Below are 27,033 nucleotides of genomic sequence, written 5' to 3'. Positions count from 1 at the left end.
TCCCATGACACAGTCTTGCCAAACAGCCAATAAAATCCCAGTCCTCTGCTGGTATCCATGGGTGTGTGAAGACATTATCTCATCTACCCCTTGCTGTTAATGCTTTGACTACATTCACATAAGAGGGACTTGTGCTGGGAGCTATTTACATTTGTTCAGCACCCAAAACCCCACCTCTGGCTGGGACTCACTGGCCATGGCTCAGGTCAAGGCAGGGCTGGCCTGTAGGGGCCAGGGAGAAAAGTTTTCCTGCTTGTAGAAACATGGGTTAAGAAATGTCTAAATATTTGATGGAAGTAGGAGGCAGGAGTAAGAAAGAGAAGAGAGACAAAGAGAGAGAGAAAGGCTTACTGAGGACAGGTCTTCCTGGAGTAGCAAACCTAGTATTTCAGAATAGGAAAAATGTCTGATGGCTGCTTCTGTTGCATTCTGATTAAAAAAAAAAAATAAATAAATAAAGGGCTTATTTAAAAAACAAACATGCTGAAATTGTATCAGAAGTGTTACCAGTTCCTCCACCTACACAAAGTGTTCTTGCAGGGTCTTTAAATTTGACTAGCTCGTCAGGTTATTTGAGTCATGGTAGCAAATTCAGCTCCTGTTGGTATTACAGCTTACTTTCAACAGTATGAGATAGTAATCTACGTATAAAATAATCAGTGTTTTTTTTTCTCAATAGCACAAAACTTGAGCTGATAAAAACAAGACTGCCAATATATAAGCATTGTTTGCTAAAGTCTTTGTCAAGCCTGTGTCACTACATTTACAAATCAGCACAAGTCTGCCCAGACCCTCAGCGCTTTTCCTGTGCAGAAATCTCAGCAGTTTGACAGGCACAGATTCAATATGATGCTTTAGGGAATTAAAGCTGCTATTCTTCGAAGTAAAGGTGCTATATTAAATGTAAGCAAATCAGATACGACCTGTAGAGGGTGCCATGGCAAACTGTGTGTGAAAAGAGAAAATAATGATCAGCTGAGTTCTTAAACACTGAGTGAAAACACACATTCCACCTCAAAGGTATGTTTAAATTCACAGAGGGGTTTGGGGTGGGCTTTTTTTCTTCAACTCCTTGGGTCTCTTTCTTTACTAAGTCTAGATATACAGGCTGGAAAGGGGGAAAAAAAAAAAAGGAAAAAAGAGCAAGTTATAAATAAAGAATTGACGTTAGGAGAGCTGATAAAATATGAATACCATTCCAAGGAGCTTAATGTGTCATAGCTGCATAATAGAAAAGGGAGTGAAGTGCGTATGTGCCCCTGCTGCTTAACAGTAGGTTTGAAAGAGGCTGCAAAGGCAGCACAAGTGGAAAACTCCCTCGTTGGCTGCTTTCCAAGGCATCTATTCAGCTTATGAAAAATATGATGTTTTATTTGGTATCAAGTGTATGGGTTGGGGGTTTTGTGGTTTTTCTACACAGAAACAATTGGACAAGAGAGTGGGACACTGGAAGCCAGTATCTTCTCTCTTTGCCACTGCCTCCTCCTACCCTGTCCTTTATTGTTTTTAAGCCTCACATCAAATCTGCAAAAAACTTTCTTCATACAACATAGCCAGTTGTATATTTGATGGGTAGCTTTAAAATGCATTTCTGGGATGATCTTTCCTGGTCTCAGAGGTGAGCAGTAGCCTGGTAACCAGGGGCTGCTAAATACTGATACTTTGATTCAGTGCAGCTCTGCTAAGCCTGCCATCTTCCATCTCCTGGGGAATCACTGAATTAAATTTACATTAAAGACGGCTGTGTGACTGACCCAAGGGTCATATTAGCATTTTTACTCCGGTAAATTGGTCAGCAGAACATTTCTGTACCATGGAAATTATTCCGGTACTCTATTGTTAAGAATTAAACATTTATGAGAAATTTTGTACGAGCATATTAGCAAGAATGAGCTGGTAAAAAGTACAATAAGGGCAGAGCAGTGACAATATGTAGATCTGAGAGAGAAGATCAAATTGGATTCTTTTAATCTCAGAATGAAAGTGGACACCGGGAAACCACCAGGAACGTGACTGAAAGGAATTCTCTGTTTACTGGAAGAGACTACAAATGTAATGGTGAAAAATGTGCTTAAACCCCCCTGTTCTGCTGTACTCACCGGGCTCTGTTCTCATGCAGACCTTTTCATTAGATCCAAAATTGTCCAGGGTAAAGCAGCTAAATATTATAAGGCAGCATCTCCATTTTCAGATGAGCACAAACGGCAGAGCTACCTGGATTTTACACCCTAGAGATTCAAGGGTCAGTCACAAAACATACAAGAGACTAATTAACATTTATTCTGTACTTGAAAGGAAAAAAAAAAATATTAAAAAGGATCAGCTAGGAAAAGACAGTAGAAAATAGAAATCTAGGTAATTCACAGCTGTATAAGTGCAGGAGGAATGAAAAGGATCCAGCACAACTTGACATTCAGAACAGAATAACAGTGACCCTCACAGCCCATTAATATCTATTTGCTGTACCCTGGATAATTCCATATAAATGAGAATGACCAAAAAAACCTGACTTAACAATCTAATAAGCACATTTCTTTTCAGTGAACAATAAATTTAAGACCAGTCCAGCTAGAATTCTATTATACTTAAAGGAAATTTGACTAGTCTGTGCCTCCTCCTGCCTCCGATTTTTGTACTTTTTATCTCTAAAACTACCTTCTAGGGAAAAAAGCTTTTACTGGCAAGGTGACATCAACATGCTAAGGTAATTTGAAGCATCTCTCTTCTTTTGAAAAAAAGGAGGATTGACTGGGTGGCTTCCAAGCTGGGAATCTGGTTCTGCAGACACTAGCTCTTAGTTCTTACTTCTGCTTCAATTGCCCATATGTAAAATGAGAAAGGAATGCCTCAAAGTTTTAAGAGAACACCTTATACAAAGAATGTGAGATGATGCAATGTTTGGAAAGGGGATTATCAGACTTTTGTCAGACATTTCCTCATTGGAGCTAGAAGGAAAAGGACGATTTTTAACTACAGGGGAGGCAGAAGAAAGTAAATTCTCTCAGGCACAAAGTCAGGGAATTGAAATACAACTATTTCCATCAGATATGATGTGCCAATTCCTGGAATATCTTCTCAATTGTACAATCCCACAGACAAGAATCTATTGGTTAAATAATGTGCTAAACCAAAAATCCGGAAGATTCATATGTGTCTATATGAAAGGAAACATTTAGGAGGAACTTTCTAATCTCTAATTAAGCCAAAAACCTCTTTAAAAAACATTCCCTGATTTTAGCAGTAATGTGCCAGCTTCCAAATTAAAGTGATATATTTGACATGAGTGACTGACTTGAACTGCAGCCATGTGTTCCGGAAGGAGCACAATGAGCCTGTAGCTACCTCTTTAGTGAACGTTTGAAAAAGCACTCTTTAAGTACAAAGGAAAAAAAATTAAAAAAAAGGAAAATCACTTTAGCTTGCCATGTATTCCTTTTCTCCTAGACTTTGGATTTTCAGGGTTTGATTTTTGTTTGTTTTCTTGGTGGTGGTATTGTGTTGTTTTGGGTTTTCTTTGCATTTACCCTTTGCTATTTTCTCTTCCAGGCTTGTCTCACTATACTCTTGCTTTGTTTTTTTAGCCATGGTCATTTTTTTCTCACTTTCTCTGTTTAGCACCTCCATCATTCCTACTAACAAATGCTTGCTTACATTACACTTCTGACCATCCAAAATCTGATTCAGACTGGAATACTGAAAGACTGAAAGCCTTTCAAAAGTGTTTGACACACACAGAGATTACAAATGCATGCACAGTCTCTTCCAGGAATGACAGGACACTTCAGTTGGAGCCAGGACAATGGAATGTGCAAGGTAAGGCAGTGTCAGGTTCACAGCACTGGAAAATTGCTATTGAGTACTGAAAGTGCTCTCAAACACAGCCGTCATGATGCTGTGCCAAACTCGGGGGAATTCAGCCTGTTTGCCTTCTGGGGCTGGCTGGGAAGTGTCCCAAGTCCTGGCACAAAGCAGGAGGCATTGAAGAGCTGCTCCAACTCACACCTGAGCGCTCACCGCTCCGCCAGCCTGTTCCAGCAGCGGGGACTGGCAGGGCTCGTACGCGCTTTGGCTGCAGACCTTTCCTTCCCCAAACACCTCCCACAGCAAGAAGAGACAGCAGCATAAAAACCTTGATTCTTTGCCACTGAAGTCCCTTTCCTCTGAAGAACCCTCCTGGGAGTGTATCCATGGCATTTTGATTGTTTTTGGCATCTGCAGGATGTGGAAGGACATGGCTAAATCATGCCAACAGCAAGCGAATTCACAGCCTTCTGCTCGGGGCTGCCATTTCACAGAAAAGCAAGACTTAAAGTAACACTTCTAAAGTACACAAGAAAGTAATTTAAAATAATTATTTCCTACCTCATTTTGGACACAGTAGTTGAAAAGTTTTACAATCTCATGGCACAAAAGATTTAAATTTCTCTTGAAAGAGTCAGATTTGAAAATAGGGAGGAATTTATTTTTTATCATTAGCTACATGATTATTTCAAAGGTATCATAAACACCACCATTTATTTTGGCTATCCACAAAGTGGTTAAATTAGTAATAATATTTGAGAGACCAATTAGCACTTCAGAAATTAAGGCTAGGTTTTAAGATGGGCTGTTTCCAAATGAACCACAATGACAAATTGGTGCAGTTTTACTATCTTCCATGACAATGCAGGTTTTCAGAGTACAAATATTCAGTTGGGTTGCAAAGTAAACTGTAACTGAGGAACAAGTGTCTCCCTCATTCATTCACAAGATACAATCAGCAAATCTCCATCCTTCCCCTTTCTGGGAACCTGCACTTCCTACCACCAAAGGAAAAGACTCAGACTTCCAAGCCATGTAAAATTTCAAAAGCAGAAGTTTGATAAACTTTATACTATGAATTGTCACACTTTCCATGAGGAGTGTAGTCTGCAGAGAAAGAGTGGATAAGCATGAGCGAGAACAACCACATCCTGGTGAACCCAGTAGTCACCTTGGGAGGAGCTGACCCAGCAATAACTTGTTTCAATGAATGCATAATGCTAAGTACACAGTGGAGTGCAGGGCAGAAACCCACTTCATATTTCTCCCAGAGAGACCCCCAAGTCATTAGGCTGCAGTGATGCGCCTGGGTCCTATGACCACTGGGTACACCACAGGGTCAGGTCCTCAGGAGCCGGATAGCCTAAAAAGCTTCCTCTCAATGGAGGGATGACATTCAGGCAGCGTTGTTTCCAAAAGCTTTTATTGTAGGAAAAGGCAGATCGGGGAGCAAGGGAAGACAACCTCTCTGGAAAGGAGCTCACACTGAGAGCCCCGAGCTGGGGGTGGGGTGATGAATATAACTGTAGCAGAGAAGGAGGGTCAGGGTAGGAAACATCCAGTGAGGGAAGGGTTCAGGGGCGGAGTAGAGGATGAGTGATAGGGTTACAACCAATGGGGACAAGGGGAAGGAGTGGTTACCGGGAAGAAACCAATGGGGGTACAGAGAACGAAGAACTTTCTAGAACTGAGGGATGGCTTACATAATGGTGGAGAGGAACGAGGGGATGGTACAACAAAAGATTGACAACAGGGGAGGCGGGAAGTTACACGTTTGTCACCTCTGATGGCAACTGACGGGGGTATCTCCTAAGTCCCCTCCCACACTGCAGTTGTATTTTTTTCCCACTCCAGTCCAATAAATTATTAACTATTTAAAGCAGAGTGAAAAACCTTCAGGCTGGTGTGACTCATGAATCTGTCACTGCAGAGCAACAGGCAGCTACAGCAAAATTGAAGGAAATGCTCTAGCTTTGGGGAAAATGAATAAAAGGTTTCAGGATAATTTCCTACTTTTGCACCAGGGTTTCATTGGATGCTTTCCTCATACCAGAAGGAAACCAGCCTGGAGATACATGCTCTACTGCAGTACAACTTGGTAACTTGGCTTCTGAAAGGAGCAGGGCTTCAGCCATATCATCCAGTCCAGCACTTCTTGCTGGTGAACTCAAACTTTTAAAGCACGGACTCTTCATGCACCCAGCTCCCCTCCTGCATTACACACAGGACCTTGATGCTCAGGATAACACATCTGAGTACCCCAGGCAACAAAGCACTTCAAAGCTGTAGTGTTGGCTGAGCACTGCCACCCACACCCACCAAGATGAACAAAATGGATTTAAAAGCAATAAAGGATGTTGACTGCTCTCTGCCTCTCTATGTAACAACATGAATGATTCCCCTCCTCCTTTTCACCATGTGTTTCAAAGATCACATTGGGCAAACTGAAAAGCTCATGGCAAGCCATGGAATATTGAGCTGCCTTCCTGCCTTTGTTAGTCAAGACATAAAAGCACCCAGAAAATTAAACTGTTTATATTTTTGTGTAGGATATAGACTACAAGTCTAACTTTAATAACATTCTCCAAGGTTGCACAAAAGATCTTTTGAACTTTCAGCAGGTGCTTTGTATAATCTCATATTGCTAATGATTTTAGGCAGCAACAGCCAAGTGTGCCTGACTCAGCAGTCTCTCACTTTCTATATTTATCACCCAGATAAAAAATGCAGCATTTCCCTGCTGGCTGTTCCTTTGAAATTTGCCTTGTGCCTTCAAGTAAACAGGGAGATTAGGGCATTTATAAGGGATAGGGGGAAAAAACAACAAGATCTTCCACTTGGAAGCTGTCACACTGATGTCTCTCAAACATCTGCCAGCAAACAAAACAATTAAAAGCCTAACAAAACCAAACCAGAAACGTATTGCTCACAGAAACATAGGTCACAGTTTTGCAGTCAGGTAGCTTGTGTGAACTGGAAGAGTGTTGGTAAAAGGTTTCAGTAGGACTATTTCCTGGAAGAGGTAGTGCGACTAATTCTAACGGAATTCCAATATAACTGGTCATGGCAAAATATATCTGAAATGCAGCAGCAAGCCATCTAAAATTTGTATGACACTGGCCTACATAAAATGTGTGTTTGATGAATTGAGGTGCTGGAGTTTCACTCTGAAAAGCTGAGTCTTTGCCTCAGAGATAAATTCACAGAGGGGTTTGGGGTGGGTTTTTTTCGCAGATAAGTTTTGTGAGCTGTCTACTTTCCACCTGTATCTTCCGAGGCACATGAAACAGATCACAGCACAATAGATCATGGGAGCACTGCTCTTAAGCTCTCCAAAGTAACAAAGAAGCACCTCCAAAGACTGGTTGATACCATAAGAAACTCAAATAGGCTGTAGATTAATTATTTTAGGTTTGTTTTTGTCTATTTCCCTAGAGAAAGAGAACTGAAGAATTGGATGAGAAGTCTGTGTTAAAGGAATTATAAAAAGTATGAGCTAAACCCAAGATTAATCTTTTTTAACCACATTCAGTATAGGCAATTAGCCTCAGAGAGGCAATTAGCTTTAGCATAATTTCACAGTAAAGCGAGAAGACAAAAATTCAGTAGAGCTTGGAATTTACAGTTAGCCTTCCCTCAATCTTTTAAAACAGAAAACTGGTGAGGAAAAGACTCGCCCTTACTTCCTGTTGGAGCAACCATTGATTCTTCAGAAAATTTAGAATTATTTTTGTTCACCTATTTTAAAAAAAGACCCCCTGGTTTGCTGCTTCATGATATCTTCTCCAGATTTTTCTCTTTGCTGTTTTTGATTTTGAGAGCACCTCACACAGTCTCTGCATGTCCCAGAGATTTACAGCCCTGTGGCAACTCCAGTCATTCATCTCTGTAGTTCTCAGCTACTTTCGCCTGCAGGGGTGGGTCATAACATCTCGTCAGCTACAAAGAAATAGAAAACCTAATAAATTTAAAGTAAAGGCATTTAAATAGCAAAAATGTGTGGAGTACAAAAAGACTTTGGGCCCAAAGAAACATGCTAAGTGAGGACTAAAATAGCAACACACATTTGGATATGCGTCTCTAGTACAGAGGAAATGAATAGATCAGAAGATTATAGAAAATAAATCGGGTAAATACAAGTAGAAATGTTTATTAACAAATCCATTTTCTTTTTTTGGACAGGAAAAGACTCCTAGAGACCTGTGTGAGACCAAGGCAAAACAGGACAGGTTGAGTCAGAGAGTGCCCAGGAGGAGCAGGACTGAGCTGTTCTCTTCTCAAAGTCATTCCCCACACCTTCTCTCAAAGGCAGTTCTCTGACCAGCTTTGTGCATCAGCCCTCAGCTATGGAACCTAAGATCAGTCATAATCTTCTGGTGGTTTGGATAAAAGATTGCTTTCAGGTGAATTTTACACTTTTCATTTCCCTACTTTATGCCTTCCTTTTGTAACAGGATTTTCAGCTTTGTAGCCAGGAGCTTATCTCTTGTTTTAATTTTACTTTGTTTTCTCCAGTAGACTGATGTCAGTCTGATGGTCTCAAGACAAAAGGTTTTTATGAAAAAGACAAAATCCTAATAAATCTATAGTGCTGACAAGCCCTTTGGACAATCTGCAGTGAAAGCTACAATTGGGCAATTCCAGTAGCCAGGTTAGTCATCCTGTTAGCTTAAAGAAGTTCCTTGGAGAGTGGAACTTCAAGTTACCAAAAAAAACCAAGTTACAGATTTTATTCAGTACCCTTTGAAAAAGCTCAGACACTGTGTGTGGGAGCAGGGAGGTATTAGTATTTATATTGAGTTGCAAGCCTTTTTTCTGAGTGTTCATTAATTTTAGTGTCTTGAGATTTTCAGCTCTTCAGAGCTCTGTGGAAAAGAAAGTGTTACAGCAGAGGCATGCCAAGGGGTATTTGGGGTACTTGGATCCAGAGAGCTGCAAGCTTCAAGACCAGCAGTAATTATGGCATCACAGGTGTGATTCTGGCTGAATTAGCAGTTGTACAACAGTATAAAATCAGACATAACTTGGAGTTACAAGATTTCCAACAAGACACCTGCAGTTCTTCAGTCTTACAATTTATCAGTTCCTATGCAACCACCTTTAACTCTGCGATAGTATTACACCTCAACATCAAGACACTTTGAATCTTAATATTTAGAAATTGCATCTGGGAAGGGAATACCTCCTGTATTCCTTAACTATTGTTAGAAGGCAGTGCACTACATGTCCTTCCACTTCCCAGTTTGATGTCTTCAGTGTCAGCATTGTTTAAGAGGCTCTCAGCTTCAGCCTGCTTGCCCCTGACAGCCCATGATCCTGCAGCTCTCTCTGAGCCATAAGACACAGATGTTTCACACCCCCTGAATGCAAATAACTCATTTTCTAGTGGTTCTGATGAATACTAAAACATCCCCATGATGTCTTGTCCCTTCCTTTTTGATGGGATTTTATGCTTTTTTAAAAACAAAATAAAACACCCAAGCTTAAAACTTCCCAGAAGAGGCTCGTAAAACTGCCATGGAAACTATTACCTGATAGATAGTTTAGAACAATATTTTACTATAACTATCCTATCTATTGATTTTCCTTCTAGTCTTTCTTTGTGAACAGAAATGTTAATGATTTCTGTTCAGTAGATTTTACCTATTCTTCTACTTATGAGCAGACACGGTTCCCCCACTTCATTACTAACAGGACTCTTGAGAATGATTCTCCTGTAAGTACATCATCTATTTGCTATGAACTGTAAATTCAGAGTGCATTATCACTAAGTACTCTGTGAAGTTGAGTGGTGTTATTTCTTTCCTGAATGAGCCATTATTCAAAATAGTGAAACCTGCTTTGAAATAAATTTTAAAAACAAAAGAAAAAAAAAAATGACTGTTTAGTGAAAACCTTCAGGACCCAGCAATTTGTTACATGTATATGTGACAACCATGTGGCAAAAGGTGACCGTGAAAAGGTGGAAAGTACCATGTAGCTGGGTTTTTATTTTCAGCTTAGAATTAATGGTATTACTCTTCCTACCACTGTTGTAAAGTAATGTAACCACCTAGAGAGTCATTCATGGTTTTCTGACACTTCTTCTTAGGGAAAGCATTCATTGAAAATGTCAGCAAAAAATACCTAAACATGAAGGGCTATAAATCCCAAGTTTAAAGTGAGGAATCCCACAAATACCTCAAGTACAAGTAGTCAGAACAAAGCATTTGCATAGATCTTTTTAAGGGTGATTTTCACTGCTAATTAATGTGATCTGACAAAACTAGAGACACAGACACTTCATAAGATGTTCTTACAACAGACTATGTAGAAACTGCTGTGCCTCTTCCTGTCTTACATACAAAACAGAAGCAAGATGCTCAAGTCACTTAGAAAAACAGATTTTTTGTTCATGGAACCCATGTTAATGCACTGGCTTCAAGGACATACTGCTTGTAGAGAAAGCTGATACATTTCTAAGGCCCCTTGGTGTGGCTAATTTTGTTGGATCAATTTTTTTAAGATATGAGCCATGAAGCAAGTCCTTGTTTGTGTTGGTTGCAATGTTTTCCATCTGATGATTTGTTTCGATTAAATGAATGAAACAACCAGAACTTGTCACTACAAGGCCTGAAAAACACAAGCCTGAAAAGATCAAGATCTCTTCTAAACCATCAGTGGGGGAAGTTCAACTGCTTTCAGGGCAGTTTTAGTCCCAGCTACACAACCAGGACCAGATCCTCAGCTGGTGCAGAGTTTCACGGGATTGCTGAAGATGCTTCACACCAGCCAAGCATCTGCTGGCATCAATTTTCTAAAACTGCCCAAACTTCTATGTGCATCAATTGAGCAGTGGTGGATGTTCCTTATATTCCATCTTCCACTTGGATTAGGGATGACACAAAACTAGTCATCTCCAGAGTACAGAGGTGAAAAGCCCTGCAGTGTTCACAGGTGAGAAAGGACTGGCTGGGTTGGCATACCCCCATGGCACTTTGTTTAGCAAAATTTTGCTTTGCAAAATGCAAAAAAAGGGAGACGTGCTAGCTCTTTGATTGCTGGTGCCAAGAGGAACAGAATGCAGGAAATCCAGTATCTAATGCAACAGCATTTCCCTGATCCTCATCTGCCATCCCTGAAAGCAGGAAAAAAATGACCAGCAGTCTCCAGGATAAAATAGAAACATTTTAAATTACTGCTTATACTCAAACTCAAGAGCACCTCCTGAAATGCTCTCTAAAACTCTCTCCATTCCAAAGTAAGCACAGCAAGTTAACTCTGCCCAAATCTGTCTTTAATAAGAGAAGAAAAACTACATTATTCATATTTGAAGTCAAGGAAAGATTTCTCCAAGGATGTTGGAGAAATTAGACATCAATTATGCTTACTCTTGCTGTGCCTTAGAGTAAGCACGCCCATTTCTTTCACTTCTACTGGGAGGCAATCAATAAAGGAAGAAATATATATTGCTTGAAAAACAACAGAGGGAAAAAAATGAGAAAACATCATTCTGTTGCTGTATATACCCAGAGAATATCAGTATTTTGAATAATTCAGGCAGTTGTGCCCCTCTTTCCAGAACTTTATAGCAGAACTGGAAAATTTTCATTAAAAGATCAACATGAGTAGGGTAAACACAGGACAACTTCCACATGAGGGATGAATAAATAAGCTGTGGTCTACAACCTGAAAGAGAGATATCTAAGGGGAGTTCTGGTGGTGGTCTATAACATTATTTGTGTTATTCAAAAACAAATGGAAACCAGCAGCTTCCTGTCCTACCCACTGCAGACCATCAGCAAAGCTCACAGGCAGCAGGTCTAAACTCCATATTAAACAATATCTGCTAGAATTTTACCTCATTTCAGTATCTTTTTGCAATATTTGGAGAAAAATCCCCTGAAAATCTCTTTTCTATATAAGAGCATGTACATGTATGTGCATGATAGCACATTCCAAGCATAATTTCCACATACACGTTTTAACTCATTCTGTCACTCCCTGCAGGGTCACTGCTAAGCTTTGTAAATCAGTGAGGTATTTTAAGTGTTAAAGAATGGTTCTTTCCAGATAGACCAGTCCTCTTCCCACTGAGGGAATGAGTATCATGGCAGGGCCAGTTTGATTCTGGCAAAAACCCCCATGTGAGCAGTGCTGACTCCTCTTGGAGCTGCAGGCACTGGTGGGAGCGAGCCAGCAGCAGCACAGCAAACAGCAGCAGATAATCCCAGTGTCTGCACCCTTGGGAAAGCTGCTACAGCAGCTGAGGACTCTGGGCTGGATCCTCTGCTTCTGTGACTTGCAGTAGCTCGATTGACTCCCTGAAGTGACTCTGATTCACATCCTTTCTTGGGTGTCCCACTGCTGCTGATGCAAGGGGAAAAAAAATGCAGAGTTTTGGGGGGAAAAAATTAGTATAAAAGGTAAACACTCTCTTTTTAAACCAGTTTTAAAAATCTTTTTTTCACCTGAAATTCCCGTAGTAAAGATTCCCATTACTATGTTTTGCTGTCTCAAAAAAATAAAAAACAACACTGCTTTTGTATAAGCAATTAATATAGTATGAATTGGAAACTTAGGCAGCTTTATGCTGAAAATATTTTCTCCCAGGTATGTCACATTTACTATGAGTTTTAATTCTACAGCAAAAAATATTAATTAATTAAAAAAAAAATAAAATACTTGCAGATACTGTAACAAAACTTGGGAACTGGTTGAGCAATCCAATTGTCTCAAGAAAAGAAAAAGTCTTTGAAGAAAATATTGTATTTACCTGCTAATGTTTAAAAAACATAATTTCAAAAGGAGAAGCAAGAAAGAAGTTAAAATAGTGTGATATTTTTCATTAGGTGGTCTAAAGAGTCTTCTTGTTATTCTGCTAAACAAAAGGGCAGTTTGTTTTATCAGAAAATGATGGTATTTACTTTTATCTTTTCTGTCAAAATGAGCACCTTTGAACTCAGATGGCTTCACAACACCCAGTATCAACAAATTATTCTCTTTGCTATAATTGACCTAGAGGACAGCTTTTCCACCAGAACTGCACCTTCCCTCAAGTTAACTGGGAAAAAACAAAGTAAATCAGCAATGACATGCAGCAACCTCTTATTACAGAACCACACTGAATCCTGGGATTACCTTAAATGTTTACAACAAATAATGTACTTATACCAAGCTGGTTTTTAATAAGTAGGTACCTCCTGAGAAGTATGTTCACATCCATATCTGAACAGAAGCATTTGCTGGTGCTCAGTGTGCAGGATTTCTACAATCTCATTTCTGCCCTCTAAACATGATGATGATAAAGATTGGCTTTTGCTCCAAAGAACTTATATTGTACATATGTACTAGGCAAGGGTAGTTTTTATTGGAACATGAAAGGAACAGTGCTAGATCAGTAGAAAAATTACAGCTATTATGCACTTCTATGCCAAAATCCTTTCAGTGAAGAACTGGCTCATGAAGAAACCAGTTATTTAAGCAAAGCTGCTCTTGGCCTGCTTGCATCTGTTTCAAGAGGAATCTGAAGAATTCTTCCAGCTTGTGTCACTTACTGGAAATACCACATTGGAGCAGCCACTTCTCTCCTGCCTACACTTCCAAAACCTCCCTGTGTGGAGAGGCAGAGGGGGATGGTGGAGCCAGTCCGTCTCTCTGATGCCAACTTGACATCTGCAGCCCAGTTCTTCTGACTGCTTTCCACAGCTGGAGCGGGACAGAGCGCCCAAGACAGAGATAAAAAAAAAAAAGCTATTCCAATATGTGAAAACTTATTCTAAATGTTATTGACACTTCTGCAGTTACTTGTGTTCACTTTCTCCTTGTTTAAAAAACACAGTATGAAAACCTCTCATTCCTGCAGAAGGTAGAAATACACAGACAACAAAAAAGAGGCTTGTACATTGGTAACACTTCTCCCTGCAGCACTGAGTATCAAGAGGCCTTGCAGTTTGTGACTCCAGAGACAGGAGTAAGAGCTCTGGATCCCCAGGTGTGTTTTCATCTAAGACCATGATTGCTTTATCTTCCAACAACAAAGATTGCTATCAGTGCTGTATAATCTCCCTCCTTAAAACTCAATATTTCATGAAGAAAACCACTTTCTTCAGGTTTACAATAAAGGTATAAAGAAGGCTGTAGAAGAGAGGGGTAGGAAAAATCACTCATCCCTGTTCAAAGAGGGATTATGTTCACTAGACTGGAAGAGTGCATCCCTTGCTGTAATCATAAGGAAGGGAAGATTATTCCTTGAGAAAGAAATGAACTTATTCTTCATTTAAAAACAAAACTCACTTTCAATATCTTTGTGTATTGATAACAAGCACAAAACAAGAGTCTCATTGGAACATTATTTGCCATAATTTATCTCTCCTAGGTCTACTGAATGATAAAACACTGCTTAGATCTCAGTTGGGCCAAGTAGGTTTAGTAACCAAGTTTACCACCACTTTCACTGTAGTTGTTCTCCCTGATTTAAAATTAAGCCTCAAATGTTGATGTTTCCTATGAAGCATAGTGAAATATACATTTTTCTCTAGTCACAATAAATGTAGATTGACTGAAAAACATTAATACTAGCTTACAAAGGGTAAATTTGCAAAGCTACTAAAAATCACTGAAGTGTCCACAAATGCTTGAGTGAAATATTTTCATACACACCTGAATGGTTGAAGATTAAGGATCTCTGTAGACCAAAGAGAAAATAAAAGAATAAAAAATACAAAAATCAGTTTTTAATAATGAAGCACATTATTTTTTCTGTCTTTGAGCATTCAAAAGCAAGGATATCTTATTTAATAAACAAAAAGAGGAAAAAGTTGCCCTTTACTAAGGAAAAAGAAACATGCCACTTTGAGGTTACATTAAGCAGAATGATCAAATCTGAAAGCTTTCATTTTGTTCTTTTTGTCATAGCTAGAAATCTCCATCAGTGTTTTCTCCCCTAAGTGAATTACCCACCAAATTCTCTCTTCATCTTCTTTTCTAGTAGAGCTAATAAAATGATAGAAAATATCTAGTGTTTTTCTGGACTTTGTGCACAGCCACTGCTTAAATCTGTTTTAAAATCTATCTATTCTTTGGTGCATTATTATTTACATTTTCATTATTTCTAATGTTTGAAAAATCAGGGTTTCATGAAATGTTATATAAGCTGTATTTTCAACTTACAGTACAATATTTTGGCACAGCTTATCTTGATGAATTAATTCAATTAATTAGCTTGATGAATCAGCTGGACCTACAATTTCTGTCTCTAATCAGACAGTTAACCTGCAAGACAGACAAAATAATTTAAGAGTTCTTAACTCTGAACTGATGTCATATCTACAACAGCAGCCAAACAAGACTGTATTAGGAGGAGGTGTTAAACTCATTAATAGTGAAATATTTTTGGGGAAGTGAGGATGCAGAATCTTCTTTTAGCTCTCAGCACCATGCAAGACTGACTATGAGACACATTGCAGTTTGACTTAGAAGGCAGAGACTCAGAGCTCACATTAATCCAGGCTGGCAGAGTGCACCAGACCCTCAGGGATCTGCCTGGGAAGAGGCTGCTCCAGGGGCTTCCAGGGTTTCAGTCAAAAGCAAAGATGTTACCTCAACTCCTCCTCTCTTATATCGTACATGTGAAGGAGAAGGTAGATGTGAGAAGGACTGGCTATGCCCTGCTCCTCAAATATGGCATTTTATTTCCTTCCTAAAATGGGAAGGAAGGAAATATTATATCAACAAACTGCAAAACAAATTACTCAAACAAAGCAACTTTAACTGGGGAAATAAAACATAAACCCTCAGTAAACACAATATTTTACTGCTTAACCATCTTTCCTAGACTTGGTCTGTGGTTCAGGTGAACATCTGCCAAACCCAGGTTAATCCACTCCCAACACTGCATGTTTGGGAACAGGGAAGAACTGCACTGCCAGGCACAGCCCTAATAACTGAGGTGATTGGACACAAGAATGGTGTCAAGGAATGCCCACAAACATACTTAGACTAACAAAAGTACTCACTAGAACTTTCTTTCTCATTTTCAGCCACCAGATAATGATAACAATTGTGAAGGTACAAAATAAACTTGAGACATTTTCAGCCACCAGATAATGATAACAATTGTGAAGGTACAAAATAAACTTGAGACATTTTTCATCCGTCAGATCACAATTTGCAGGCTTTGGGCACACAATAAACAAATGGTGGCAGGACAAGTATTGTCAGTTCTGTCACTTCTTCTGGGAAGAGAGGAATCATCCCATGTGGAGAAAAACAATAAAACTGTCAGAGATCAGTCTGTGCAGCCAGAAATCCTGCTACACAGGTTTAACAGCCCTGATAGTCCTGGAAAAATCACAGAGCAATATTAACAGCAACCCAAGAGGTAGCACTCAACAGTGTCATTCCATTCCAAGATCTTCTGCAAAGATAAAGTTTCAGAGAAATGATATAAACAAAATAAAGGATAGTTGTGATAGCATCCACAATGGATAAATGAAGATTATTCCCTTTCCTTTTTGATATGAAGGGGATAAATCTTCATTTCATAGGAACTGACATGGTTCTACTGTCTACTCTAAAGCCACACCAGCAGAGCAGAAATTCAGGTAAACAACCTTCCCAACAAAAGCACCTAACCATCAAGAGGGCCTGTGAGGCTCGAATCTTCACTCTGGCTCTAGCAGTAACTTTGGCACATCCAAGCATTGACTTGGATGGGAAAACAGTCTATTCTGACACCCTGTTTATTTGACAACATGTTCTGTCTTAGTCCAGGTCTGTGTGTGTGAAAGACCAGATGGTACATCTAGATATTATCCTCTATAAGAATATTCCTCCTCCAGAGAGAGGAAGAAAGAGTGATTACATCACCTCTTCTGTATCCCAAGCCCCAGAACAGCTTGATTGGTTTATCTTCTGTTTCCTGATTAGATAGACAACATGCAGTAATAAGTTTTTAGTTGCAAATACCTGTAGGAAGCAATTAAAGCACAATAATTCATACATTTATCCAGAGAACAGAAAGGGTGACAAAGAGACTCTCAGCTTTATGGGTGTAACACTATTAAGAAACCACAGGGAAAACATGCTGCCCTCATTGTGAGGACAGCCCATAGATCTGCCAGCTAAAGCTCAGCCTTGGTACCCAGAAATATTAATTCTGCTGGTCAATACCAGACACAAACCCAAGCATGTCAACAATGTTTAACTGTGGTCCACAGAGTGCAAATAAATGAACAAACTTCTCTTTTAGAAGACCTAAAAAAAATCTTGCAGCTTAGCTGCAAAGATAATCAATTTTTCAAATACTATCTGGTGAGCACTTTAGGTGCTGAATTGAAAAACAACGTGTAATTAAGGACTTGCCTCGAAACAGTATGGCCACACACAGAGATTGAAAAAATACCAGCATACTCAAAGAATGCAAAAGCTGAACTCACCCACCAAATTGACTGAAACCACCACTGTGAGAACACAGCTGGTGCAGGAAGAAAATTACATGAGGTCATCTCACATCTGCTTTATGGTTCAGGTCCACTAGCCAGGCACAGCTTCCTTGCACAGCCAGACACAGACTCACAAAAGCTGGCTGGACATGACAGAAAGCTGAGGAGCTGCTTCCCTAGTACTCAGCAGGCATGGATTCAGAGCTTTACAGAGCCATCAGCTGGAACCATCTGTGACTGTCCTACTACTTCCAATTTCTGTAGGAAGTGATCCTTAGAAAGCCAGGAAGGGAAAGACTCTCATACAGTCTCAGCTATTAGAGCTGCAATAGCCAGAAAATAACTGCCACCCTCTAAAGTTACCCGCTGAAAGACTCCATGTTCATACCAAATCCTAGAATTCACATTTCCTGGGCTCCTCTTCCTCTCCCAGATAGTATAAGCACCATTGGCTGAGCTACTTGCAAGCAGCTACACCATTTAGGAGCCTAAACCCATTCTTTTTCTTGTGTGCCAAATACACAGAGAAGTATCACAGCTTATCTCAAAAAACAGAAGTTCCTTTGATGTTTCCAATCATATGTAATGTGCAATAATATTTCCTTAAACCTCAAAAGGTTTTTTTAGCTGCAAAATTTCACAGATGCCGGTGAGGGTTCACTAAGATGGATTCCAGCCACTCTATGGAGATGAGAAAAAACAAGGCAGTAATATAAAGGCCATCAAAATCTGAAGTTATCCTGCCAATGAAGTAGATGAATAAGGGTGAAAAAACCTTCACCAAAAACCTTAGGCTAGTGTCATTATAAGGCAGCTTCATTTTGATATGTAGAAAAAAACAATATTCTGGTGCATAGAAAAAAAAATGATGCAGTGCTTTTCTGCAATTCATAGTTTATAAAAGATCTCTATTCTGGGACTATTCTGGGACTTTGTTGGGTCCAAGGGCACAGCATTGATTTGCTTATTGTATGAGGAGAGTGTGCCTCAGGTAAACCTTCTTGTCTATCATACAAAGGCTTGAATATAGATCTTTTGCAGACTCATTCTTAATAGATAACACATTCTTAATAGATAACAAACACTTCTGGAACTGGAGGCAAGTCAAGAGGAATTTCATTCCCACAGCAATCCACACAAATTGTTAGAAGAGACAGATGCTACTTCAAAAAATTTTATTCTACAAGGTTTGGAAAACATGAGTTTGAACTAATAACTGGTTAGCACCAGAGGAAAAGAACACATACAAAATAAATTTTAAAAAAAGGCAGCTTCTTGACTGTAATTTTTTTGCCTTCTCAAAACTTGAGAAAAAGTTTTTGAAATATTGCTTACTATTTCACAAGACCTGAAATAATAAGCATGCACTGAAACATCACAAGATTATAAGAAAAATATATCTTCCATTTATAAATAGCAAATGTTTTTATTGTAACAAAATGAAGGGACTTGCACTCAAAATAATCCATTTTGAAATTGGAAGCTAAAGGGAAGCACCACAGAGGGAAGAAGGCACATGAGGCATTAAGGACCTGACACCTATTAATTAAAACCTTGCCTGAGTAACTAGTGCAGAATTAAGACCTCATTAGCTTCATTCAGGTAGACAAACAACATGACAGGGCTGTAGGAATCACTTTCCTTTTTGGCACTTTGAAGTGTAAGGCAAGAATAGTTTAACAATAGTGTAATTGCCACTGGCCAAACAGTTTAGCTTAAACCTCTGAGTACATCCAAAGCTTAACACTGTGTGTAGCCAGTTAAATTCAGTACTTCAACACTTTTACCCATCCATCAGGATTAGAGCCATTTACCCCTTGCTTGAACAGGAAGCTTCCATCCCTTTGGCAGCAGATCAGCCTTTGTACCCCATAAGCATCCTAAGAAAACTGGTTTATCTCCCAGTAGTTGGACACATTATTTCCTCTTTTTCTTCATACATTATCAGATGGCTAATATGGAAATAATTCTTTTTTTCTCAAGTGTGTTTTGATATTATGAGGCACTTGAGGGGCTGTTTCAATTCCATTTTCTTTTCTGATGATATTTAAAGTTATAATTGATTAAATATCACTTCTTTTTACAGGTGTCAGGGAGATGGAATGTCAGGAACTGAAAGAACAGTGTATGGGAGAAAAGGTACTCAGAAAACCCACAACGTACCAGGCCATGGTGCTTTATGCTACAGACAAAAGAAAGTGAAACTGTACCAACTAGAGTATAATTCAACATTTCCTGTTGATTCAGTAGCACATATATGCACTTCAATTTGCTATTTACAAATAGCTTTCATAATTGCAAACCTTTATGTACCTGTCAAAGGTCACACAATTGCTAAAAGTTCATAAACTTAGACATTGCCTCCTTTTTTATACTTAATACTTAATTTTTATTACTTAACTTTCCTACATTAGCTGCTGTATGACCCAAAATATCTAAGAGACAGAAAAAATACATAAAAAGAGGACAGAAAGAACATAAAATGCAGAAAACAGGGATGAGCAACATTCCTAACAAGTAGCTCAGTTTCTATTCACAAACCTGTCTAAGTGTTGAGCTGAAGGATATTCAGATTTAAAAGTTTGAGTGGCAGGTTGATGGCACATTGTGGTATTAGAAAGAAAAGTGTCACATAATTTCATTGCACCAAACCTCAAACTGACTCAAAAAAAAGATATCCTGTGATGAGGCTAAAATATTGCAAATGAACATCATCGGTTCTTTTTTAAACCAAAATATCAGCTAATAATTTTCTCTTTTCCAAGCTGTAAAAAATAGGAAGACCAATATCCAAGAAGCACATTTTTCTACTTACAATCATGAACAAGAAAGAAAAAGGCATTCACACTGAATCTGCTCTGGAACCAGTTCATGCTGTACTGTGTGTCCCCAGACACACCATATAAAAATCCTTGCTTTCAAAGGAGAAACACACAAAAATTTGGAAAAAAGAAAGTCCATTTTGTACCATTCAAGACTATGCAGTCTGTAAGGCAGTCATGAGATAGCAAGAAACTATGGGAAGTGAGTCCAGAGACACTGAATTTGGCAGGAGTTAAGACAATGACAAAAAAGCTTTGTCATATCACATGTACTTACAGTTGTTGCTCAAACTGGAAAATACATGTGGATCTTTTGGAGGATTTGCAGCTGCAGTAATATCAAGGATTTTTTTTATAATTCAGAAATGTTCAAATATTCCTGGGAATTTAAGCCAAATAATCCCATATTTTCCCCACTAATTGCACAGAAGACAGCTTTTTTTTTTTTTTTTTTTTTTTTTTTTAGGTAATACTTCTAAAAGTCAGCGGTTTACAAAATAATTTTCTGTAGGTTTTCAGCTACACAGAATAAGGGTACATCAAAAGGCAGCCTTTGGCATGGAAATCCTAAGCCTAGTTTTTCATAGTAGATAATAATGTTCTTCTTTCTGGCTGCTGTATTTCAATATATGACAGTATCTGACAGCCATAATGGTAATTGGTATCTGTGTCTTAGAATAGCCAGCTAATCTGATAAGTGCTTTTGAAAATTTCCTGGCTTGTTAATGTTCTGACATCATAACATTTTGAGGTTAAACTACTTCTGCTTTTACTTAGATGAAATGATAGCTCTTATACAAGCATAAATATATACCTAACCAAAGGGATAATTAAATGCCACTGCTAATTAAATAAACACCACTTTATTCCCACTGTCCTGACTCTTTCAGGAATGCTCTTTATACAGAAGCACCTACACCTCTAAGAGAGGAAAGAGACGCTTTTGGTAAAATGTTTTCTTTTTGCTTCTTGTCAAGAACAGATATGAAGTTCCACATAGCAGAGTGATATGGAAAAACACAAGTTTGGCTAGAAACAGCCTAAGGAACCTGTGTGAGTCACACCCTGCCCATGGCTTCTGTGGCATCTGACTGGAGGCCATGGAGGAAACCAGCACAGCCTGATGAAACTGAGTCGCCTGGAATGGAAAGCTGACGGAAAATGATCACCTGCAGGTGACTGAGTGTGGGAGACTGGAAAGGCTGATGTCTTGAGACATTTTGGGGTACGTGACTGGGGGGAGAAGGGGGAGTTTGGGCCTTACCTTGGAGGAGCAATGCCCTGCCCCACACCCCCCATCCCTAGAGCCTGTATTGCAGGCCAGCAGTGGTGCCAATCCTTGGCACAGCAGAGTCAGTGTTCCCTCACCCCACATCCTGAGTGGCCAAATGACCAGAAGTCCCACCTGGGGGAAGGGCTCAGGAAGACCAAGGGGTATATAAGGCCAAATACAGAGAAAGCATGTCTTGACCCTACCTCCTCTTGGAATTTCTGTCATTGCTGGAACCCAGGAGTTTGTACTTGTGTACTTGTGTACGTCCTTCTCTATATCTCCTCTGTTTTTCTCTTTCTTTTTCTTTCAATTCCCCCTTCTTGGAATTTCTGTGTAACTTAAAATTGAACTGGTTGAAAATTTGAAGTTGAATGGACCAAGCTAATGCTTTGAGACATGTTTTGTGCTGACTGGATGCTGCTCTTAACCTTTTGCCAAAGTACTCTGATTTTCTAAACTTGCCAGAAAAGTTGTTTTTGTTATTTTGACCTCTTGAAAAATCTTGTCAGTATTTCTCCCTGCCTTCTAACTCAGAGTGCATGAACAACCATAAGCCCTTTCAAAAGCCTCATAGAGTGAGTTTTTGGGGCCTTGCACTCAGCTGAGGAGAGATGACGAAGGATTCAGAGACAGTTCCCCAACTTGCTGCAGCCATTACCACCAGGGACCAGGACAACACAGTCCCAGAACTGGTGCAAGCAGTTCACCTTTTTGGGAGGGAGATAAAAGAAAAAAAAAAAAAAAAAAAAAAAAAAAAAAAGAGGAGTTCCTGATCAGAATGGCACAGCACTTAAGGCAGTGGGAGTGACTGTGCAGGGAAGAGAAAAACCACAAGGGTAAATCAGACATTGAATCCATAGTGGCTAACAATATAAGGAAAGATAAAAAGGCCAGGACAGTGTAAATACAGAAAAATGTGCCTTTATTTTTAGTACCACCACAAGACAACTATTGGCAAGTGCTGCATAGTGTTTTGCTTTAAAGTAGAAAACACTTCATTTTAATTAAAATAAGTAGTAATATTAATTGCCATCACCAAAGTAGATGCTACAGAGAGAATAACACACAAACATGTGAGGAACAAGTGAGTGATACAAGAGCCCAAACCTACCAAAATTAAGGGAGTACAATTAAACTGTCTCTTGAGGTTTTCTGGCTAAACATGGTGTGACTGAAGCTCTTCTCAAATAAGTGGGTTTTGATCCCTCCAGCTGCCTCTGTCTTGGGTCCCTTATCATCAGTAAAATGCACAACTCAATCCAAGTACAAAATACAGGAATGTTATGCACAGCAGTCCTTAAGACTGCTGAATAAAACAAGAAGGTGTATTTTCTGTTTGTTGCGGGAGGAAAATACAATGTAAATTCAATTTAACATTCAACAACAAGGGAGGAAGTGACAAGCAGAAAAATCTAGAGCATTCATATTTATAAAAAGCCTGAATATAATGTAGCAGCATTTATAAGGCCTTCTGCTTCTTTTAGCACTCGCAGCATGACACTGTTCTTTAAATGAGGAGCTCACTGCAAGGGTTATAAACGTAACCAAATCCAAGGAGCTGGTCAGCTACCAGGAAAATATGGCAGGCATTTGCAGTATTAAAAAAAGTATAACCAGAAGTTTTTTATATAATCTTACTGTCATACAATTGCTCTAAATTTGAGACATGCAAGCCCATACAGAAAAGGCTTTACTCAGGAATCCAGTGAAAATAAACTCACTAAGAAAGAAAACAATTTTTTTCTCTTTGTTTGATGCATGATAATCACCTGACATCACTTATTCTGATTTGCTTCTTGCCTACTCAAAAATTCATCATCTCTCATTGTTCTTCTTGATTTGTCCATGTCTACATAACATCCCCATACAACTTTGTTCAGCTTTATTTCTGTATCAAACATTAACCATCATCAATCATCTAACATTACTCATCTTCATTTGCTTGGTAACACTTCCCTGATATTCTTGTTCAAGGATTCATCAGTTCTTTGAAATTTCCAATTTTTTCAATAGGTCAATATTCCTATCTATAAGCACTGTAACTGATATTTTTTATTGTTCTGACACTGTTTGAAAACTGATTTTCAGTGCCAGTAAATCCCATGGAAAGGCTTTTCTCCCTGTTTCACAATGATGAATACCCAACATTTCTTATATTTTTGTCATGAGGTAAAAAGTGATATATCTAAATTTATTTGCAGTCATAAATATATATATATATACAAGTATATAAATATATATAACACTATAATTTCCAGGATAAACAAGCATCACTTCGATAAATAATGCATTCTCTTGACCTCCCACTTTCAGAATAAAGATGTCAACCAGCAGTGCTGTATTTAGAAGTAGAACATATTTAGCCTTTCTTAAGCTGAAGATGAATATATTTCATAATTCATTATATCCTTCTGCCTTAGTCTTTTGTGGGTAAAAAGACTCTAAATAAATATTAAACAAATAGATCAGCAATATGGCATCTCCTTTACTCATGAATTTTCTTCAAGTGTTTCACATTTTTAGTATTAACCTCTTAGAAAATACTATTTTATCTGAAAATAACAAATAAGTTTCTCACACTCTTGTAATTCCCCAGTCAAGGTGATCTAAATCTACTCAGTAAGTAAAATAACCTTTCTATATTATGCAGTGTAGGTCTTAGCTACAAATATTTAGTGTACATCCAAAAAATTAATGGAAGAGTTCTCAATATGCTCTTCAATTATTTCTATGAATAGTCTGCAAATTAATTTGCTTGCTAGCATATCTGCAGAAGGTGACAATGGAAGACAAATAAATAATTTATACAATGTGAATTAAGGTATTATAACTGCTTCATGAACTGCTCCAAACAGCACAAATCTGCCTTGCTGGCATCACTTAGTCTGGCCAAAGTATTGGTCAAAGGTTCCAGAAGTTGCACCTCAAGGTTTCCTGTGATTATAGGCGACCCATTGTACTGAGATGAAGGAAAACTGCAGAAGAGGGCACCATTAGGAATCTAACCTCACCTCCCATGCAGGAGGTTGAAGTCCTAAGAATGAAATCAACTACAAAGCCCACTACATTTTCAGCCAAATTACACCAGCCTTTAAGCAAAGAAGGACTAAACACAGGCCTCCCCCCTTGTCTGGCTTTCTGTTCCCTTCTCCTTGCAGACAGATTTTGTTATTGCTTTTTTCAAAGCTTCAACTTGCTGTGCTGCTGGATGAGTTTAAGTATCCCACCTCGCTTCCCTCTTTTCCCCTCCACACACAATTTCCATGTTTCCCTTCCCACTTCCCATTGCAGCACAGGCCACGTAAAACTCATCTTTCACTGACTGTTTTGGCAGCTCTGCCTATTATATCCCCCCTCTAGGGTATCTGTATTTCTGGTCTAATGTACAGTAAGTGTGTTGTAAAGCAAGCAAAATTATTTTTCCACTTCTGGCAGGTAAACCCAGATGAAGCATCACTTCAAGCCCTGTTTCTTTACTGTGCATTTCCCCAGTTCTTGTCCCTAATTCTTTAAAGTTGATGGGTTTGTGCCAAATAGAGACCGGGACAAGCCTATGGAAGGTAAATGGGACACAGCTGGGGACATTACAGCCTAAATTATACCACATTTTCAAATTTTTCATTTGAATTCAGCTCAGTCTCTTTCTTTCCAATTATGCCAACAACACATACAAACTGGCCACATAATAGCTATTAATTTATCACAGAATTAATGTTAAAAACTGTCTTTTGTATAAAGCTTTTGAAAAATTATATCACTAGGATATAATTTTGTGACCCCCTCATGCTCTCAGCTGTCTCAGTACAACATTCCCAACATTCCCATAAATGTGCATTTATATTTCTCTAGGGAAGGCTGGTTTTAAATAATAGTTGTCCACGTCCTGAAAAAGTTTAAAGTTTCTTAACCTAGCTCAAGCTAGCTTAAGGATGCAGAAGAGTCCTCTGGAATAGCCTCAAATAACTACGTGCCTATTAGCATATATAATCTTATTTAATCCAAACGATTCCATAGATATAAAGAATTGAAAAGGAAGGTGTGGTCTGTTTGTTTGCTTTTTAATGTGGCTAAATGTCATAGCCTCTTCTGAGTAGATAAAGTGTCCACTTTTTTTAGTTCTGATGAAAAATAAGGGGAAGGTGGACAGTATTTTTGTGCCAGAAGTAGAAGATATTTTTCTTTTTTTTTCTTTAGTTGAATACATGGATAGATAACATGCATTATGTTTAGCCTTATCCTTCTGTCTTCATTCAAATGTCTAAAATTAGCTATCCTCATCTTACTGAAATGCATGCATTTCTTCTAGATGGGACTTCATTATGGGTGTTTCAAGACAGTTATCAAAGAGTATAAATCTCACTACAGCATTTGAAAGGTGATAAAGAGCTTTAGGAAATAAATAACAAAAAAATTCCACTGGCAAGGTCCGTTACCATGTGAAATAATCTTTCCTGCTAGGCAGTAGAAACCTCATTATTTGAGATGTTCAAAAGAAGCCTGGCACCAGCCCTAGAAAATACAGTATATTAAATAATCCTTTATAATGAAGAGAGGATCTGACCAGATGACCTTGAGGGATCCTCCCCTTGCCTGTTTTGTAACATGCAAGAGTTTAGCAGATAAAAATGCAATTAAAACAGGCTGAGGTAATGTATGAAGTATTCAGATTGTGTGTGAAGATACAGCATTTATATAAATAAATATATATGTACCAGAAATGAGTCACAAAGCTCCCTGGGGAGCTTAGGTAAGCTTATGGCTGGGGCAGTAGACATGCTCTAGCAAATTAATATCAAGAACTACTGGATGCTTAAAAAGGGTTCTCAAATAGCTTCCTGTATACCCACTTCCTAAAATATGGGTAGATGCTATGTTTTCATTTCTGGGTTTTTTGAAGCTGATGGAAACATGAACAAAATGGATAATTTCATGTGTATCTGTAAATTATCCTATGGGGACTCAAAAGGAGCACACACAGTTTGCTAATTTGTGCAGGACAGGATGGGTGTTTAGTGCATGCAAAAAGGGTCTGAGTTTTGGTTTTCAAATTAATTTCTCAGTAATTAGACAGTATCTCTGCCTCATGTGAATTGAATCAAAGAGCTTATGGATCACAAGTGTCTCAGCGGATGAGACAACACTCTAAGAGGGATTTATCTTTCTTTCTTCTTTTTTTTCTTTTTATATCAGTCTTATTTCAAGCAACAAACTTTGCATTTTAATTAAAACACCTCTGTACTGAGGTTGTCTTTACATTTTAAGTTAGTACCATAAATAATTTCCAGAACAACCAAAAATCCCACCCTTTGAGGAAGACATCAGAAAAGCCTTCCTCAAATCCAGCACAAAAACCCTGTCCCTGTTCCCATGTCTTCTGGTGCTTGAGCCTTATTTTTCAAAATTCTGTCTCCGAGGAAGTGACATAGCATGGAGAGTTTCCAAAAAGCTGAGCTTCAAATTGAAGCTAACAGAGCTGCAGGTGCTGTGCACCTCCACCCACTGGGAATTTGTTAATCCAAGCTCAACTTCTTTCTAGCTCAACACCTCCCACAAGGAAATGCACGATTCCTCCTTTCCCTTAGCTTGCCTGCACATAAATCTCTAGCAAGGGCAGTCTGCATCATCTCCCAACACTATTCCTGAACTGCTGATGTTCCAGTGAAAGTTTCTGACTTGACAATCCAGGTTGGGTACGAATAACTCCAGCCCCTGG

At 38.8% G+C, this 27,033-nt stretch overlaps 1 long non-coding RNA gene across 1 annotated transcript in view; it reads right to left on the bottom strand.

The window, feature by feature from the left end:
* The window catches only part of LOC146768016 (uncharacterized), a 62,050-nt gene extending 35,017 nt beyond the window's left edge, over nt 1-27,033 (bottom strand). The window contains exon 1 of the long non-coding RNA XR_014954454.1: nt 1-27,033. This exon is cut by the window's left edge and continues 3,920 nt beyond it. This is a non-coding gene — a long non-coding RNA (uncharacterized LOC146768016).

This window comes from Lonchura striata, chromosome 3, assembly GCF_050655825.1.
Source record: "Lonchura striata isolate lonStrDom1 chromosome 3, ASM5065582v1, whole genome shotgun sequence".
Classification (NCBI taxonomy): domain Eukaryota; kingdom Metazoa; phylum Chordata; class Aves; order Passeriformes; family Estrildidae; genus Lonchura; species Lonchura striata.
Note: the sequence above shows the minus strand (reverse complement) of the source record. Positions and strands in the feature narration are given on the sequence as shown.